Source organism: Erinaceus europaeus, chromosome 9 (assembly GCF_950295315.1).
Source record: "Erinaceus europaeus chromosome 9, mEriEur2.1, whole genome shotgun sequence".
Lineage (NCBI taxonomy): Eukaryota > Metazoa > Chordata > Mammalia > Eulipotyphla > Erinaceidae > Erinaceus > Erinaceus europaeus.
Window position 1 is genome coordinate 119,881,705 of NC_080170.1, and position 14,752 is coordinate 119,896,456.

General features: G+C 47.5%; 1 protein-coding gene across 4 annotated transcripts in view; it reads left to right on the plus strand.

Moving 5' to 3' along the window:
• The first annotated feature begins 830 nt into the window (after nucleotides 1-830).
• IFNAR2 (interferon alpha and beta receptor subunit 2) overlaps nucleotides 831-14,752 on the plus strand; it is a 48,086-nt gene continuing 34,164 nt past the window's right edge. For 3 of the 4 annotated variants that reach the window (XM_060198647.1, XM_060198648.1, XM_060198649.1), the window contains exon 1: nucleotides 831-1,089. The gene's annotated coding sequence lies outside the window, so the exon portion shown is untranslated. The remainder of the gene's footprint in view (nucleotides 1,090-14,752) is intronic. The other variant, XM_016186695.2, reaches the window with a different exon arrangement.

Genomic DNA, 14,752 nt, shown 5'->3' on the forward strand with positions numbered 1-14,752 from the left:
TATATTCACAATATTCAATATGAAAAGGCTTGCTTCTGCCTGGAACTCACCACTCTTTGACAACGCAATAGTAACTATTCTTACCCTTGTTTTGTCGATGCAAGCTCTATGATCAGAGATTAACCACTAAGCAGGGGCACCAATAGAGAATCTGTTCATTCTATCATTCCAATATGTTGATTGTCTTCTAGAGACTCACTAGTGGACAGGGGAACTTGTAGAGAATGCATTCATTCATTCATTGTGTGCATTCATTCATTCAATGTGTGCATTCATTCATTCAATGCATTCATTCATTCATGTGTTCACGCATGCAATCATTCATTGACGTATTCAATCCTTTATGCATTCATTCATTCATTCATTCATAGACATTTTGATTGTCTTCTAAGTGCCAGGCACCGTCCTAGTTCCTGAGTTTACTGCAGTAAACAAAATAAGATGGAGCTTTGAAGGAGGTTTGGAGGGGCAGGTGATAAGAGCTTGGCCCATGAAATGCCAATAAATTGCATGATCTGATACTCGCTCGCCCTCCAGGTCCTGCCAGGCACCCAGGCCGGCACCACCATGGTCCCGCCCAGGCCCACGCAAGCCCGCGCAGACCTCGCCCCCGCTGGCCGGGCCCCGCCCCATGCCCACTTTGTAGTCACCCCAACGCCATCTGGCCCCGCCTCCGCCTGCCTGGACACGCCCACATTCACGATAGCCCCGCCCCCACGCTGTGCTCTGGCCCCGCTCGGCCGCACGCCTGCTTAGCCCCGCCCCACGCTAAGGCCTGGCTTCGCGCCCTGGCTCCGCCCCGCCGTTTGGCCCCGCCCCACCTGTCTGGCCCCGCCCCCAGTCCCGGGATCCGCCTGCAGTCCCCTGCCGGGGCGCGGGGCTCCAGACTCCACCCCGCGGGAAGACACCCTCCGATCGACCCGCTAGGCTTCCGCCGTGCAATCGGTCCCCGCCACCCGGCCGCTCGACCCGCCCGGGCCCTCGGGGCCTCCGGCAGAGCGTCCTGGCAGAGGACGTGCCGCAGAGCCGGGGCCCAGGTGGGCGGCCCGAGGTGAGCACCCCAGAGAGATCAACGGCGAGACTGCCAAGGTAACGCAGGCCTGAAGGGGACTGGGGACCCCCGGGACTAGTACCCCCCTTCAGACGCCGACTCCCACAGTCGCTTCCCGGAAACCCCTCCAGATCTTCCCCCCCCCGCCCCCGGCTCGGGCTCTCCCCGCCGTCTTCCGGAAAAGGGGTGCTTTGACACCGCACCCCAAGGTCCTCACAGCCCTGGGGATCACTCCAGGGCGCCCTCTGGTCGTCCCCGAGCTGCCCCGGACCTTCTCCCGGCATGCAGCAAGCACCGCGCCTCCTGGCACCCAGCTTTCTTAGCTTTCAGCCTTGTGCCGCCCCAACCCCACCACGTCACCCCTGATTTCCCTGCTGCAAAATATGCGCCCTTGTGAAGTGAAAGGGTCAGCCCACATCTCCCACCCCACCCTAAGAGCCCCTCTGCTTTGCCAAACTGGGCCCCCCAGCTCGGTTTCAGGGTCTCCATGACAGCACCCTGAAATTAAGTATTCTTTGTTCCCGCGAAGGAGAAGGTCCGAGACAGCCAGGGCTGGACCCATCTGCGTGCTTGCAGGGCCGTAGCTGGGAGGCTGGAGCCAAGAGAGGACAGGGGACCAAGTCTCAAGACAGGGGTGCCCCCACACCCCAACTCCCCCCACCACCCCCCAGGTTCAGGAGGGAAGGAGGAACTGGGTGCAAAATCCACTCAGACCTTATCAATGCGTTAAAGCCAGGTAGAGTTCCATCCCGGGCTGGGACTGGTTTCAGTACACCCCCCTCCACCATGACTCGCCCCACTTTGTGCTCTAGATTCTTTGAGTTCCTGGTTTCTGTTTGGCAGGAGGTCTTAGAAACTATTTGTGACTGCCATGAGGGTTAGAGCTGAGCTGGGAGGTATATCATTGCAGGGAGCCAGAGAGAGAGACACACAGAGAGAGACAGATCAAGCTAGCTGACCCCAGAGACTAAAGGTCACCGGCTTGACCCCCTACCCCCCTGTGGCCCCTTTGCCCAGGATAATAGCCAGAGTGGGGACCCATCCAGATCAGCGACAGAGGACATTTGCTCCTCTCTGCTAGCTCTGTGGACATGCTCCAGGTTTGACCCCTTACTTCCCCGGAGCAACTTGAACTTTCCTGCTGTAGTAGTCCCCTGCCCCCTCCATTTTTCAGTGTCAGATATTAAGAAACTGGTTTGACTGTTGATCTTGTCTGTCTTTGCCCTAAGGTGTTGTTTTGTTTTTGTTTTTACAAGTATTTAAAAGTTTAAGAGGAATTCTCTGAGATTTGGTTCCCATCCTTTGCGAAGTGGTGATTTGTCTGAAGGAAAAAGAAACCATAACCCCCACCAAAGTTACAATTTTAGAAGTGAAACTCCCTAAAATGTAAATGTCAGTGCACTAAAAAATAGCTGTATGGGACTCTGGAGTTGGTTGTATGTCTCACCTCTCTTTGAAGCATTCTAGTTATTTTATTTTACTTGTTTTGTTGCCAGGGTTATCACAGGGGCTCAGTTTTCCACAATTCCTGGCAACTTTTTTTTTTTTTTTACAGAGTATAGAAGACACAGAAAAGGAGAGAAAGAGACAGAGAGAAAGAGAGAGAGGGAGAGAGAGAGAGAGACTGGGAGTTGGTTGGGGGCTTGCAGCCAGGTCCACATCTGTGGTGAAGTCTACCAGGTGTGGTCCACCAGGTGAGCCACCTCCTGGCCCAGGAAGGATTCTGGTTTCAGTGATGTTTCAGTGTAGGAAGGAAATGCACTTTTGATAATTCATGTTTAGAAGTTGAACTTATATAGGAGACCAGGCAGTGACACACCCAGTCAAGCACACACATTGCCATGTGCAAGGAACCAGGTTCGAGCCCCCTGCTCCCTACCTGTACTGGGAATATTTCACATGAAGCTGGTCTGCAGGTGTCTCTCTTTGTCTCTCTCCCTCTCTCTCTCTCTCTATCTCCCCTCCCCTCAATTTCTCTCTGTCCTATCAAGAAAAAATAGAAAGGGGGGTTGGGAAAGGGAAAAAATGGCTTCTGGGAGTATGCCAGTTGATAGCTATAAATTATTGCCTGACTTCTCTGTCGTGTTTATGCCATGCATATGTTATCAAGCACTCCTTTATAACCTGAGCTTGACAGTGTATTTCCCTGAGGACTTTTTTTTTTTTTTTTTGATTTCTTTAAAGAATGAAAGTGGTAGCAGTCAACCTAGGGAACAATCAAGGAAAATTAGTTGGGAATAATAGGATGGCTGGTATAAGGATGTTTATTGAAAAGGGGAGAAAAGAGAAAACAGGAAAGAAGTGGATATTGGGAAGTGATTTGGAACTGTTGGGAAATTTTCTCAGGAAGCCAGGAGGAGGATGAGGACACCAGTTATAACTCTCTCTCTCTCTCTCTCTCTCTCTCTCACACACACACACACACACACACACACACACACTGCTACCTGTTCCGTAAGCGTTCTTCTAATTCAAAAGCTTTCTCAAAATGAATTTTAATGTACTTTATTTGTTATTGTATTTCTTTCTTTCTTTTGCTTCCCCCCCTTTTGTTGCCCTTGTTTTATCGTTGTGGCTATTATTACTGTTGTTATTGATGTCATTGTTGTTGGATAGGACAGAGAGAAATGGAGAGAGGAGGGGAAGAAAGAGAGGGGGAGAGAAAGATAGACACCTGCAGACCTGCTTCACTGCCTGTGAAGCGACTCCTCTATAGGTGGGGAGCCAGGGGTTCAAACCGGGATCCTTCCACAGGTCCTGTGCTTGGCCCCATGTGAGCATAACCCGCTGAGCTACCACCCGACAGCAACCACCCCCCCCTTTTTTTTTTGTAACCAGGGCACTGATCAGCTCTGGCTTATGGTGCTATGGGAGATTGAACCTGAGACTTTGGAGCCTCAGACATGAGAGTCTCTTTGCATAACCATTATGCTATCTCCCCCACCCCGCCATACTATTATATTTCTTTAGACAGAGACAAAGAAGGCAGAGAGGCAGAGAAAGTACAAGAGAACTCAGCACAAAAAGCTTCCATCAGTGCACTGAAGGCCGGTCTTGAACCTGCTTCCTGCACATGGCGCAAGGACCTGGCAAAGCAGACGCACTTATCCAAATGAGCTATTTTAAGGGCCCCCAAATGGAGTCTTCCCAACCAGAAACCACATGAAGAAGTCAACAACAACAGCATCTTGGGAAGACTCATAGAAAGGGAGAAAGCAAGTCTGAGCATGCTCCACTTTCCTCCTGAAACAGCAGAGGCATTCCAGGCTGGCCTGAGGGCCTGAGGTGGAGCAGGACCCCCCCACCCCCCGCCCAGTTAGATGCTGACTCCTCATCTCTCCTCGTCTCCTCTAAGCAGTGAGCACCTAGCAAGATCTCGCCTCGGACACATTACTCTAATTTCTCAATCCTCGTATCTAACAAAACAAAAAAAAACAAGAAGTCAAACATATGGAAACATCTTGCTGTAGGAAACAAACCAGAATCAGGTACAGTTGTGCGGGTTAAGCACAAGTGGTGTGAAGCACAGGGACGGGAGTGAGGATCCCGGTTCGAGCCCCCAGCTCCCCACCTCACAGGCCATGAGGCAGGTCTGCAGGTTAAACCTGGACCAGCTTCACTGTGAAGTATTCCCAGTTCAGGTAGGGAGCAGAGGGCTCGAACCTGGGTCCTTGCACATGGCAGTGTGCGCTTGAGTGGGTGTGCCACCGCCTGGTCTCCTATATAAGTCCAATTGATAAGCATGAATTATCAAAAGTGCGTTTCCTTCCTACACTGGAACATCTTTGTCTCTCCCCCGCTGTCTTCCCCTCCTCTCTCCATTTCTCTCTATCCTATCCAACAATGAGGACATCAGTAACAACAACAATAACTGCAACAATAACACAACAAGGGCAACAAAAAGAATATATAAATAAATAAATAAATATTTTTAAAAATTAAAAAAAAAAAGATTGTGTTCCATTGTGTCATGATAGCAAGTGACCGAGTCATCCTGACTCAAAGCAAAACAAGTGAATTGAAGTTTTGGGTAGGGTGTGTTTGGGGCGGGGTGGAGTCAGAGCAGACAGGAAAGGAGAGAACAGCAGAGCTTACCAAGGGTCTCATTCAAAAATTTTCTTTCTGGGACAGAAAGACAGACCTCACATGGCCTCATGCCCTACAATTTGATGAAACCATGAATTCCAGAAATCAGCTCGATGATGAGTACAGTTCAAAATTGGGGCCAGGTGGTGGCACACCTGGTTAAGCACACACATTGCAGTGTGCAAGGACCCAGGTTCAAGCCCCTGGTCCCCACCTGCAGGGGGAAAGCTTGACAAGTGGTGAAGCAGGGCTGCAGATGTCTCTCTGTCTCTTTCCTCCTCTATCTCCCCTCTCCTCTCAATTTCTCTCTGTCTCTATCCAATAATAAATTAATAAAAATATTTTTTCAAGATTGAGATAAGGAGCTGGGTGGGCAGTGGTGCACCTGATTGAGCGCACACTGTACCACGTACAAGGATCCGAGTTCAAGCCCCTGGTGGTGAAGCACTGCTGCAGGTGTCTCAGTTTCTCCCCCTCTCTTTTCTAAGATTTTATTTATTTATTTATTAATGAGAAAGATAGGAGGGGGACTGGGTGGTGGCACACCTGGTTAGCGCACATATTACAGTGCGCAAGGACCTGGATTCAAGCCCGCAGGTCTGCAGGTGTCTCTCTGTCTCTCCCTCTTTGTCTCCGCCTCCTCTCTCGATTTCTAGCTGTCTCTATTCAGTAAAGAAAAATACATAAAAAAAAGAAATATAGGGGAAGAGATAGAGACAGAGAGAAAGGACCAGACATCACTCTGGTACATATGCTGCCAGAGATTAACACCAGGACCTCATGCTGGAGTGTCTAATGCTTTATCCACTGCGCTACCTCCTGGACCACTATTTCTCTCCCGCTCTATCTCCGTTTCCCCTCTCAGTTTCTCTTTGTCCTATCAAATGAAAAAAAGGAAAGAAGGAAGGAAGGAAGGAAGGAGTATATAGGCAGTTGGAGGTTCTAAGAGAAAAACTTGAAGTACATCCAGACATAATTATTGAAGAAATTAAAAAAACAGAATCGCTGCTGCTGCTAAAAATAAACATATTTTTTAATTAAAAAGAAAAGGGAAGTCTGATTTAAATGAGTGCGGGGGGAAAGAGACAAAGACTAATTCAATTAGAAAGAATCTTCTGGGGTCAGGTGGTAGCACACCTGGTTGAGCGCGCATGTTACTATTCCCAAGGACCCAGGTTCAAACCCCCGGTCCCCACATACAGGGGAAAGCTTCACGAGTGGTGAAGCAGGGCTGCAGGTGTCTCTCTGTGTTTCTCCCTGTCTATCATCCCCTTTCCTCTTGGTTTCTGGCTGTCTCTATCCAATAAATAAATAAATAAAGATAATTAAAAAGAATATTCTGTAGGAGGCAGTGTGAACACTGTCCACTCAGAATAGTCAGCATCTCTGGCACAGAGGAGCCGGCACATTGAAGAGAAAAATGAAAATAAAATTAGGGTTAAAAATTGTTTTTGAAATAAAGAGTGGTCTGTAGGCCCAGAGAACAGTCCATGTCCTGGGAAAGGGTCTGCCAGCACTGGGCTGTGTTGCATTATTTAAAATCAAAGAGGAAGAGTCCGTTAGGAATCCAAGAAGAAAAAGAAGGCCTGGTACAATGATTCTGGGGAAAAGTTCACAGGAAAAGAAACTTCTCAAGAGAAAAAAAAGCCAGCGGGAGGCCCTTCTGAAACATGAAAGCACAAAAGGGAATTCAGCACCCAGGAACCGTCATGGGGGCAAAACAAAACTGTTGGGTAATAAAGTTCAGCCAGTAGCAAATGAAGAGATGAATTACGACAAAGAAGTCAGAAGTAGGAAACTCAAGGTAAAGAGAATCCTGTTTGGTGTTAAACTTATATTTAGTTAAGTACAGAATGAATGTAAAATGTCTTTGGAAATGGTGGCTGAATAAATGGTGATTGTTAGGGGTTTGGTGGTGGTACACTGGGTAGAGTAACATGGTGCTATGAGCAAGGACCTGGGTTCAAGCCCCTAGTCCCTACCTATAGGTAAGAAGCTTCACAAGCAGTAGAGTCTCTCTCTCTCTCCCTCTCCATCTCTCTCTCTCTTTCTCTCTCTCCACTCCCCCTCACAGTTTCTCTCTGTGAAACAAATACATAAGTCTCTGTCCAACAAATACATAAGTAAATTGAAATTTTCTTTTTAAAAAAAAAAAGGAAAAGGAATTTTTATGTAAACTGACACCAAAAACCAATAATTTTTTTTTAAAAAAAAATGAGAGAAAGGGAAGGAAATAGAGTATGAAAGTTATAGAACAACTATATGCCAATAAGTAGGAGAACCTGGAAGAAATGGATGAGTTTCTAGATGCCTACAAACTTCCAAAATTAAACAAAGAGGACCTAGAAAATATGAACAGGACAACCACAGCCGAAGAAATTGAAACAGTTATCAAAAGCCTTCCCAAGAATAAAAGTCCTGGACCTGATGGTTTTACAAATAAATTCTACAAAACCTTCAAGGAAGCGTTAATACCTCTAGTCTTCCAAAAGATTGAAGACACAGGAATGTTCCCTTCCAGCTTCTGTGAAGCTGACGTTACTCTGACACCAAAAGTAGACAGGGATAGAACAAAAAGAAAACTACAGACCAATATCTCTGATGAACATAGATGCTAAAATATTGAACAAAATTCTAGCCAACTGGATACAGCAGTATATTAAAAAGCGTGTTCATCATGACCAAGTGGGGTTTATCCCAGGGATGCAAAGTTGGTTTAATATACGTAAATCAATCAATGTGATCCACCACATCAACAAAAACAAGACCAAAAACCACATGTGATAATATCAATAGATGCAGAGAAAGCCTTTGACAAAATCTAACATCTCCTTATGATCAGAACACTACAAAAAATGGGAGTAGATGGAAATTTCCTCAAGATAGTGGAGTCTATATACAGCAAATCTACAGCCAACATCATACTCAATGGTGAAAAACTGGAAGCATTTCCACTCAGATCAGGTACTAGACAGGGCTGCCCACTATCACCATTACCATTCAACATAGTGTTGGCAGTTCTTGCCATAGCAATCAGGCAGGAGCAAGGAATTAAAGGCATACAGATTGGAAGAGAAGAAGTCAAACTCTCCCTATTTGCAGATGACATGATAGTATACATAGAAAAACCTAAGGAATCCAGCAAGAAGCTTTTGGAAATTATCAAGCCATATAGTAAGGTGTCAGGCTATAAAATTAACATACAAATGGCATTCCTCTATGCAAACACTAAGTTAGAAGAAGATGAAATCCAGAAATCAATTCCTTTTACTAGAGCAACAAAAACAATAAAATATCTAGAAATAAACCTAACCAAAGAAGTGAAAGGCCTGTATACTGAAAATTATGAGTCACTACTCAAGGAAATTGAAAAAGACACAAAGAAGTGGAAAGATATTCCATATTCAGGAGTTGAAAGAATTAACATCATTAAAATGAATATACTACCCAGGGCCATATACAAATTTAATGCTATTCCCATCAAGATTCCAACCAGTATTTTTAAGAGACTAGAACAAAAGCTACAAACATTTATCTGGAACCAGGAAAGACCTAGAATTGCCAAAACAGTCTTGAAAAGAAAGAACAGAACTGGAGGCATCACACTCCCAGATCTCAGATTGTATTATAAGACCACTGTGATCAAAACTTCTTGGGGGGTTGGGTGGTGACGCACTTGGTTAAGCGCACACATTACAGTGCGTAAGGACACAGGTTCAAGCCCCTGGTCCCCACCTGCAGGAGGAAAGCTTCAAAAGTGATGAAGTAAAGTTGCAGGTGTCTCTCTGTCTCCCTTCCTCCCTATCTTCCCCTCCCCTCTCAATTTCTCTGTCTCTATCCAATAATAAACAAACAAACTGGAACATAAATAGATACACTGACCAATGGAATAGAATTGAGAGCCCCCCACACCTATGGACATCTAATCTTTGACAAAGGTACCCAGACTCTTAAATGGGGAAAGCAGAGTCTCTCAACTAATGGTGTTGGGAAAAAATGGGTTGAAACTTGCAGAAGAATAAAACTGAACCACTATATTTCACCAAACACAGAAGTAAATTCCAAGTGAATCCACTTGGATGTTAGACCAGAAACTATCAAATACTTAGTGGAAAATATTGGCAGAACTCTTTTTCCATCTAAATTTTAAAGGCATCTTCAATGAAACAAATCCTATTACAGATAAATAAATAATCGAACAATAAGCACAAAGCAGAACTTGGGCTGGGTCTGGTGTAGTGCACCAAAGTAAAGGACTCTGGGGTGTTGGAGGGTCCTAGAACCTGATGGCAGAGGAGGACCTGGGGGGGTGTAATTGTTCTGTGGAAAACTGAGAAATGTGAACAGGGGTAGATGGCACAATAGTTATACAAACAGACTCTTACTACTGAGGTTCCAAAGTCTCAGGTTCATGGTGAATTCACCTTCTTCACCCCATCTTGGATGGAGCTCGAAGACATCATGTTAAATGAGAAAGGTCAGAAAAGAAAGGATGAATATGGGATGATCTCACTCATAGACAAAAGTTGAAAAACAAGATCAGAAGGGAAAACACTGAGCAGAACTTGGACTGGAGTTGGCTTATTGCACCATAGAAAAGATTCTGGGTTTGAGGGCAGGGTTCAGGTCCTTAAACATGATGGTGGAGGAGGACCTCGTACGGGTTGCATTGTTATGTGGAAATGTTACACAGGTACAAACTGTTGTATTTTACTGTTGACTGTCAACCATTAATCCCCCGGGTAAAGAAATTAAAAAAAAATGTACAGAAACCAGTGACTTGATTGAAAAACTGGGCATTGGGATTCAGTGTTGACTTCTTCACTTGTTCTGCAACAGACTTGGAACTATAGACCATTCTTTCTTTAAACAAAAACAAAACAAAAACCAGTACTGGAATATTCACAAAAGTTAGCAGCAGTGGTTGATGCTATGTGGTGGAGAACTGGATGATGGTTACTCTCTTCTTTTTCCTTTCTTTCTTTCTTTCTTTCTTTCTTTCTTTCTTTCCTTCTTTCTTTCTTTTTTTTTAAGATTTCAGGCTGTGAGTGTGTGTCCTGCCTTATACTTGTGCACAAATTCTGAATACAGCTCATTTATTCTTTCACTCCCCATGTTGTGCCAGGCATTGGACTAAGCTGGACAGAAAGAAGGACGCGTTAATGCTAAGTGAATTCATGGGCAGTGTGTGTATCTCGCTGGCTGGTGGGCTGCCCAGGCGGAGCTGAAATTCAGAGCAGAATGGCTCTACCTGAGTAGTATCCACTAGAAGGGGACCTTGAGGGAGTCGGGCGGCAGCGCAGCGGGTTAAACACATGTGGCGCAAAGCGCAAAGACCGGTTAGGATCCCAGTTCGAGCCCCCAGCTCCCCACCTGCAGGGAATTCACTTTACAGGAGGTGAAGCAGGTCTGCAGGCGTCTCTCTGTCTCTCTTCCTCTCTGTCTCCCCTTCTCTCTCAATTTCTCTGTCTCTATCCAATAACAACAACAAAAAAAAAACGTGCCATTTTTAAAAAATAGAAGGGGACCTTGATAAAAGCTGGTGATGTTTGAGTGGGAATGCAAGGAGGGATGGGGCAGGAGCAGGGTCCTAGAGCTCCCCTGAGGCTGAGGGCAGCAACTTCTGATGAGATTCAGGCAAAAACTGGGCAGGCTGATGACAGTCCTGAAATGTCAGATTCTGGTGCCATGTCCCGGCAAGTAATATCCTGGGCTGCCAACAGAACTGGCAGAGCCCAGAACACAGAGCCCTGCAGACACTCCCGGGTGGTGGCCAGAGACTCGAATCCAGGTCCTTGCACATGGGTAAGTGTGTTCTCCTGGGTGAGCTATTTCTCAGCCCCTATTTATCCTTTTTTTGTCATTTATTTTTGTTTGTTTTTGTTATTGTCACCAGAGTTATCACCAGGGCTCAGTGTCAGCATTATGAACCCACCAGTCCCACCATCCCCCCCACCTCCTTTCTATTTTATTTGATAGGACAGAGAGAAATTGAGAGGGAAGGGGAGATAGACAAGGAAAGAGAGACACCTGCAGGCCTGCTTCACCACTTATGAAGCGTCCCCCAGGCAGGTGGGGAGCAGCAGCTTGAACCTGGGTCCCTGTACATAGTACTGTGTGCACATCACGCTTTTTCACCATCCCCAGTGGTCTGTCTCCCAACTAGTCCCATTCTGTTTGCCGTCTTTATTTTTTACGTGACGTCACCATAAATTAGAAAAGTCAAAAGCTTAAATGACCAGCATGGCTCTTACTGTTCTTTACTTGTGGTCACCGGTTTCCCCACTCCAGGTCAGATTTTTCAGAGAGAGAGACAGAGAAAAAACAAACAAACAAAAAACACAGCAATGAAGCTTCCCCAGTGCTGTGGGGCCTGGGAATGTGAACTCAGACAGCAACATGGCAATGCAGGCACCTTCCCAGTTAAGCTGTCTCACCAGCACTACCATTCTCTAATGCTCTCCCCACCTTCTCTTTCTTTTTTTTCTTCCTTTTCTTTTCTTTTCTTTTCTTTGCCATTGGGATTATGTTGCACCTCAGTGCCTCTACAACTCCACCTCTCCCACCTAGTGGCTAGTTATTTATTTCCTTTCCTCTGGGTAGAGGATGAGAGACAGAGAGGGAAGAAGAGACACTGCAGCATTGCTCCAGTGCTCCTAAGCTTGTTCCCTCCACACTACCTTGTGGCAGTCAGGTCCTCGCACATGGTTAAGTGCTTCCTGTCAGATGAGTTGTCTCCCAGCTGTCTCCCAGTCAAGCCCAGGGCTGCCACACACGTACCCAATATCACTGGACAGCCTCCTTCAGAACAGTTGTTTTTCTTTTCCTTTCTTTTTTTTTTTTTTTTTTGCCTCCAGGGTTATCGCTGAGGCTCAGTGTCTGTACTACAAATCCACTGCTCCTGGCGGCCATGTTTCCCCATTGTAGTTGTTGTTGGATAGGACAGAGAGAAAAACTGAGAGGAGGAGAAGATAGAGAGGGGGAGAGACAGACACCTGCAGACCTGCTTCACCGCTTGTGAAGTGATCTCCCCCTTGCAGGTGGGGATCCAGGGGGCTCGAATCAGGATCCTTACGCAGGTCCTTGTGCTTCACACTATATGGGCTTTTAACCCCGTGTGCCACCGCCTGGCCCTCAGAGCAGTTTTATTTATTTATTCCCTTTTGTTGCCCTTGTTTTATTGTTGTTGTTATTGATGTTGTTGTTGTTGTTGGATAGGACAGAGAGAAATGGAGAGAGGAGGGGAAGACAGAGAGGGAGAGAGAAAGACAGACACCTGCAGACCTGCTTCACCACCTATGAAGCGACTCCCCTGCAGGTGGGGAGCCAGAGGCTCGAACCAGGATCTTTACTCCAGTCCTTGCACTTCGTGCCACCTGCACTTAACCCACTGCACTACTGCCCAACTCCCCAGAACAACTGTTTATTCTCTTGTTTCCTGAGAGTGAGAAACAGAGAGCAGACATGCCACAGAACCATTATATCCATGAAGTTTCTCCCTAACGCTGTCCATGGTGCCAGAACTTGAACCCAAGGCCTAGTGCACAGGAAGGCAGACACTAGAGCTGAGCTACTTCCTGGCTCTTGTTTATTGAATGTATGAGAGAGAGAGGGAGGGAGAGAGAGCAGAGCACTGTTCCATTCTGACAAAGCCAGTACCGAGACTGAACCCAGGGCCTCATGCCTGAAAAGCCTTCACCCTCCCCTCTTACTGTCTTTCTGTTGAGCACAGCCAGATTTAAACCCAAACGTGAGAGCAACTAAGTAACTGGTCAGGGGAACCACTAACTCACTTGATCCGTGTTCCTAGCATATTTGGGGAGAGTGAAGCAAACTTAAGGTTGCAGGGAGAAAGCAAAAGCCCCTCCCACTCCCCCCACACATGACCCTTCTACCATGAGCCCCTTCTGCAGCGTCTGGTTACCCCCAGCCCACTGTGGGCTGTGGGGAAGTCCCCTCCCCCAGGACCCGCCATCCCAACATGCAAGCAGTGGCTCCGTGCACTTGACCTGTGTCTGTGCACTGCTTCCCTGGATGAGGGTGAGCCTAGACAGGAGACCCAGCCCGCAGCCAGCTGAGAACATTGGCACACCTCCAGCCCACAACAGGAACAGCTGCCCCCAGCCCAGGCCCAACCCTCCCTGTGCCTCTGTGCCTCTTGGGGTGCTGCCCCCAGCTGCCCCATGTACCTTGCAAAATGCTCAAGGAGGGAGACTGGGCAGTGGGGAGCCTGTTTCCTCACAAAAGGACCTGGGTTCAAGCCCCCTCTCCCCACTTGCAGAATGGAAATTTCCACAAGCAGGTCCCCCTCCCCCTCTTCCTTCTCTCTCAGTTCTTTGCTGTCCTATCAAATAAAAGGGGGGATGGCTTTGGGAGTGGTGGTGGGTTCATCAGGCACTGAGCCCCTGCAATAACCCTAATAGCAATGGGGGGGAACTGTTCTGGGTAGGGGAGACAGCATAATGATTCTGCAAAGAGACTCATGCCTGAGGCTCCAAATTTCCAGGTTCAGTCCCCTACACCATCATAAGACAGAGCTGAGCAGAGCTCTAGGGGAAGAGGAAAAAACAAACAAACAAACAAACAAAATGGGCCAGTTGGTGGAACACCCTGTTGATGAGCACACATGGTACAGCCGCAGGCCAGGGTTCAAGCCCCCAGGATTCCCACCTGTAGTGTGTATGCTGGCCCGGGGAGCTTCACAAATGGCGGAGCAGTGCTGCAGGTAGGAATCTCTCCCTTCTGTCTTGATTTCTGTCTTGATTCAATAAATAAATTTTAGGGGGGGAAAGTATTTTCAGACCAGGGAAGACTGACAAGAGAGCCCCCAATTCCCAGACAAAGCTTGGCTGGGGCTCATGTCCAGACACAACTTGGACGAAAGGGCCTTGGGCTGTAGGACTCGGGGGAACTCCTGGAATGGTCCTAAGGGTCAGGGCTGAGTGGCCGGTGGAGTCCTGGAACTAGGGGCCGATAGTCAGACTAAGTACACTCATCAGGGACTGGTGACAGGGGGACACTTGGTGCCACCAATCAGGGTTAGTCCAAGGTGGGTGAGTGCTTACTGATCCACAGAGGGTCTATGAGTACTTTTCCCCCAAGGTTCTCTGCCATGGGGGGGGGGGTCTCACTACTGCCCCCCTGGTGGTTTCCCGACCCGGGCCCTATGCAGGGCAGCTCTCAGATCAGTCTGAACAGAAGCAGGTGACCTCAGATCCCAGTAACTTCACTCACAGGGTAGATGTGCAGAGAGAGGGGTTCAAGCCTGATTCCTTTTCTGCCTCCACAGGACAGCAGCCATCCTGGGAGTGCAGACGAGGGTCAGGCAGTGTCTGAGAGGGTTTCCGTCCTCCCAGGGAGCAGGGATGGAGAGTGAGGCTCTAAGACTCCCTTCACAAATCCAAAGAAAAACCCAGACATCATAGGACCCTGGGAGACCAGGGCTGCCCCTGTCTGCAGCAGTGGCTGTGGAAAGGGCTGTGCTTTCAGAAAACTGGGCTGTGCGTGACCAGAGAGCTCCCAGAAGCCACCAGGGCAGGATGCCAAGGTGGAAAAGTTGGCTTTTCACAGTCTCTCTCTCTCTCTCTCTCTCTGCCTTTGGAGTTATCCCTGGGG